The sequence below is a fragment of the Vigna radiata genome, chromosome 5, assembly GCF_000741045.1.
Source record: "Vigna radiata var. radiata cultivar VC1973A chromosome 5, Vradiata_ver6, whole genome shotgun sequence".
Taxonomy (NCBI): Eukaryota; Viridiplantae; Streptophyta; class Magnoliopsida; order Fabales; family Fabaceae; genus Vigna; species Vigna radiata.
This window is the reverse complement of record NC_028355.1, coordinates 36,757,172-36,762,362: the sequence shown is the minus strand read 5'-3', so window position 1 is coordinate 36,762,362 and position 5,191 is coordinate 36,757,172. Positions and strand designations below refer to the sequence as shown.

At 31.9% G+C, this 5,191-nt stretch overlaps 1 pseudogene; it reads left to right on the top strand.

Moving 5' to 3' along the window:
* The first annotated feature begins 220 nt into the window (after positions 1–220).
* Positions 221–5,056, top strand: LOC106760691 (annotated as a pseudogene).
* Positions 5,057–5,191: the final 135 nt, after the last annotated feature.

Sequence of the window (5,191 nt, the reverse complement as noted above, 5' to 3'; positions counted from 1 at the left end):
TTGTGTTTCCAATTTGCTTGTGTTCCCAATCGCTTCCCTCGCTTCATTTCTTACTTGGCACTGTGAGTCTCTTTTCTGCTCTTTACTCAATTCCCTCTTCTCCATTATGCTTTAATCTAACCGTGTTTTTGTTTTTTCTGCTTTTCCTTCACATTTAATTTTCAGGTTTCAATTGCAAAAGACTGCGATTGTAATTGTTGGAATTGCATTGAAAAGGATTAGGGTTAGGGTTGGAAGAGAGTGAGTGTGGATGGGGAAAGAGGAGGAAGAGATGAGGGGTGAGATTGAGGAGCGACTGATAAACGAGGAGTACAAGATATGGAAGAAGAATAGTCCTTTTCTGTATGATATTGTGATTACGCATGCCCTTGAGTGGCCTTCCCTCACCGTGGAGTGGCTTCCCGACCGCCATGAACCAGCCGGCAAAGACTACTCGCTGCAGAAGGTTATATTGGGCACCCATACCTCTGAGAATGAGCCCAATTACCTCATGTTGGCCCAGGTCCAACTTCCCCTTGACGATGCTGAGAACGATGCCCGCCACTACGACGACGACCGCCCCGACATCGGCGGCTTTGGCTGTGCCAATGGCAAAGTTCAGATCATCTAGTAGATCAACCATGAGGGTGAGGTTACAGGGCTCGCTACATGCCTCAGAACCCCTTCATCATTGCCACCAAGACTGTTAGTGCTGAAGTTTATGTCTTTGACTACAACAAGCACCCCTCCAAGCCCCCTCTTGATGGGGCCTGTAACCCTGATTTGAGGCTCAGGGGTCACAACACTGAGGGTTATGGCTTGTCGTGGAGTAAGTTCAAGCAGGGGCACTTGCTTAGTGGTTCTGATGATGCTCAGATTTGTTTGTGGGATATTAATGCCACTCCCAAGAATAAGACCCTCGAGGCAATGNAGATATTTAAGGTTGGAACTGCATCTCTTGCTGTGTTTTGGTTGAGTATGGTTAANTTAATCAGTGATTTGGTAAACTGTGTATATGTTTATGTTGTTGTCACCAGGTACATGAAGGTGTTGTCGAAGATGTGGCTTGGCATTTGAGGCATGAGTACTTATTCGGTTCTGTGGGTGATGATCAATACTTGCTTATATGGGACCTTCGAACGCCGGCTGTCAGCAAGCCTGTCCAATCCGTGGTTGCCCATNAAAGTGAGGTGTGTTNTATTGAAAAAAAATAGATAATTCTGTCAAAATGAGTATAACCTGAGGGGGATTAACTTGTCTGTTTTATGATTTGCTTAATTTTTATACCAGCAAACTTTGGTGACGGAATTGGATTTTCCAGTATTTATTTGGTGGTATTTTCTAAAAGTATCACCCTTCACTTTGTTTGTTTGAAATATACAAATTCATGAGAAGAGTTTGGCCTGATTCACTAATCACAGACATCAAATCTAAATGGTGTTGCCGATGGNACATTGATGGTAATATTGAAATGAAAGACTTAACATGCTAAACACATTTTTAACTGGAAGATAAGATAATATAACTTGCTTATTACTCCTCTCTCAAGTTTGCTGTTGATGCTATTTCAGTTCTATTGGCTTTTCTTTGCTTGCATCGAGGCNTTTTTAGCTCTTCTTTTCGTTCTGTCTGCTCCTGTAATGCTCTCTGATATTCGGTAGTTGCTTTTATCCTTTTAGCTCTGCTATGGTGGGTTTTCAATGTTTAAAAAATTCTAATATTCTTCTACTCTATATCACTTTCAAGTTACCTATTTTTTATCTTGGATGTCTTGTCAGGTTAACTGCTTGGCCTTCAATCCTTTTAACGAATGGGTTGTTGCTACTGGTTCTACGGATAAAACTGTGAAGTTGTTTGATCTNTTCCATGATGAAGTCAATTATTGTATTTGAGTATTATCCATTATATAGTATGAAATCTTTTACAGATTTATTCTTTAGAAAGGCTTTTGAAGTAAAGAAAAAAGAAATATATATATATATATATATATATATATATATATATATATATATATATGTATTATCTTTATTTTCAACTTGTAAAATATATGAAATAGTATAAGTTTCAAAACACTTACTCTCTTATATCCACAAATACTTAAATAAAATTCGTTCGATTTTTAAATATAATACTTTGTTAGTGTAGAAAATTCAATTAAGAAACATGTAAACATTAATTATGTTTTTGAATAAGTCAATTGAAACAGCATTTGCTTGCTGATTTTGTTAGCTGGTATAAAGTTTTAACCAAACTTGATCTGATCTGATATTGTTCCCACAGAGAATTCCAAAACAACAAAACAGATTTTGTTTTGGTCATTATGTACTCTCCCAGAAGAAAATTAGTACTAAACTATGAATTAATTAGGTCATCAATTAAGCCCCCACCACAATCTTATTGAGACCTCACTTTCTTGTTCCCAAAGCATGGTTCCTTTTTCCTATATGCTCAATTATCACAACAAATACTTGGTACCCCACCTAATCCTTTTAGGCATTCCATTCCCCATACATTTTGGGATGTTAATTTTTCTTCAACAACTTCCCCAGTTTTAACCTTTTACAAGCTAAACAATTTTATGTAAAATTATGGATAATGATACTTCAACAACATTTTTTTTACAATATTTTAAGAACATTTACGTGTTATTTTGTGATTGGTTCACAATCAATAATAATAATCATAAATATAAACATCAATCAATTACAAAATGACACGTAGATGGTGTTAAAATGTTGTAAAAGAAAATATTATCAAATTATCATTATCCTAAAATTTTATATGTTACACATATGTTTGACCTAGTTTGTTACCTGATAGGTCACTTTTATTCTTTTGACAGGTTTCCAACCTAGACAAAATCTAAAGAAATTGGGCTCAGCTCTTATGTCTTTGTTTTTTCATTTTCCTTTTTTCTAATTATGATATATATATATGTGTGGATGTGTGTGTTAATTCTCTTTAGGAGGATATTTTGTACAGATTTTCTTTTCCATATTCGGATAATGATTTTAAAGAATAACTTGTTGATAAAAGATATTGTTACGGTCGTCTACGTAAGTTTTTAAAAAGTTATAAAGAATAATATAATTATGAGTCATGATTGATACTGTAATTTTTTTGTATTAGTAAATTTTATTTGAAAATTTCTATATATTTATTTATTTTTATTAGTTAAACATAATATTTTATACTTAAAAAGGATTAATTTTTTATTAAAATTTATATTTTATCTCGAAATAGTTATATTGATACTTTTCGACTTAATTATTCTTCTCAGGAAGCTTGACTGTTCACAATTATCAAGAAACATGGTTTCTGAAAATACTGTTTTTCCTTTAGAAAAAAAAAAGAAAAACAAAATCAAACAAGAGAAGCATATTTTCCAAACCTTGGATTTTGACGATATTAAAAGCTTTCCTCCAACCAAACACTCGTAGTGAAGATAGTGATGTTTTACCATTTCAAATAATAGGTCAAAGTCCAATTTGTTTTTGCTATATTTTTATATTGATTTTAGAATGTATTCTAGAATATATTGATTTTTATTTTAAATACATTAAAAATAATTTAATATATATGTATTGTAAAAATATAATAGAAATATAAAGAATTCAAATTCAATATAATTTCTTTTTCAGCATTAATTGAGTTGATATTTAAAACCTAAACCAACAGTTCAAAGCTGCTTAAAACCAAAATGATGTTTACTAAAGGGAAAGTTGATGTTGATGTATTACATATGTTGTTTTATCTCCATTAAATTTCCCAACATAATTAATTAGTGGCTTTTTGACTTTCATTTTCCATTGGATCATTCATACAAATGCTGGGCAATGATTTTAATCGCATCTTAACTGTTTAATTTGAAGCTAATTACAACTTTACTAGTTTGACAATGGCGGAATAATCATTTTTTTTCTCAAACCATGAATCATTCAGAAACCGTCGCCAAACACCTTCTGACACAGTTTATGATTGAACTTTTGTCCACCTTATTTTATTCATTATTTGGCCTTTCTGTTTAATCATACTCCCCTTTATAGCACTTCCATAATCTAAACATTTTTATTTGTAGAGACATAATATCTTACTTCACATGAAAAAAATAGTATGAAAAAAACAAATAAAGTAATCATGACATTAATAATTCTTTTCTAAAGATGATGGGTGTAAAAGGACAATTAATCCATCTTGCCAACAAAATTTATTTTTGAAAAACATTAGGCTTTAGTAATAATCATGCATTATGGAAAGGTATTTTCTTAATTGAGTTGATTAAATTTAAATATTATTTGTAATAAACATGTTTTACCTTTTTTAAAACTCAATTTATTAGTCATTTAAAATTATTTGCAAACATGTCTATGTTTCTCGTTTTTCTCATTTTCAAATGTTAAAAGATACGACTCTCCTCATTAATGCGCTTGTTCGGGGAAATTATTTTATTTCTGTGATTTAACTTTTTTTTTTAATTTAATATTTAAAAGCTTTATATTTATGTCTCTAATATGTTTATTAATATTTTTATCATAAATTAAGACATAATTAATACCTCATGTATTTTATATATATATCATAATTATTCTGATAAAGGAAAATCTAAGTGTGGTTCTTGTTAGAATCAAAGTTGTTGCGTTCATGAAAAAAATACATGATGCAATTCGTCTGAAGATTCCCTCAACCGTTTCGTTGGGATTACTTTTATAAATAAAATCTATTCTTTCACTTATTTATACTAAGCTTCTCTTCATCTTCTTTATCTATTTTCTCTGCCTTCAAAACAACGATGGAAGAAAATTCCAGAATGTTCCAATTAACCTTGGATTCACAGTATCAGCCACCGTTGCTTTTGTAATGGTATCCATTTTGCATAATATAAAGAGTCGCGCTGCTAAACTTGAACGTTTAGATAACAGAATCACGAAGCTTGAGAATGAGATGGTGAAAGTTCGCGTCGCTGCTGAGAAGGTATGTGATTTCCTTTTTAGGGAGAAATTTTTCATACTATAATGACATTCATTGTGCATTGCAGGGGAGAAATGATTATGGACGGTGCTCTGCTGTACTCTCATGAATGAATGAATTTTTGTACTCCGATCTTAATCTGTTTTCCCTTTGAATAATAGCTTTGGTTATGTTTGAGTTATTTCTTTCATACAAAAGCTTTGTTTTACATTTTTATTTTCAATCGGATCATTTTAATATTGAG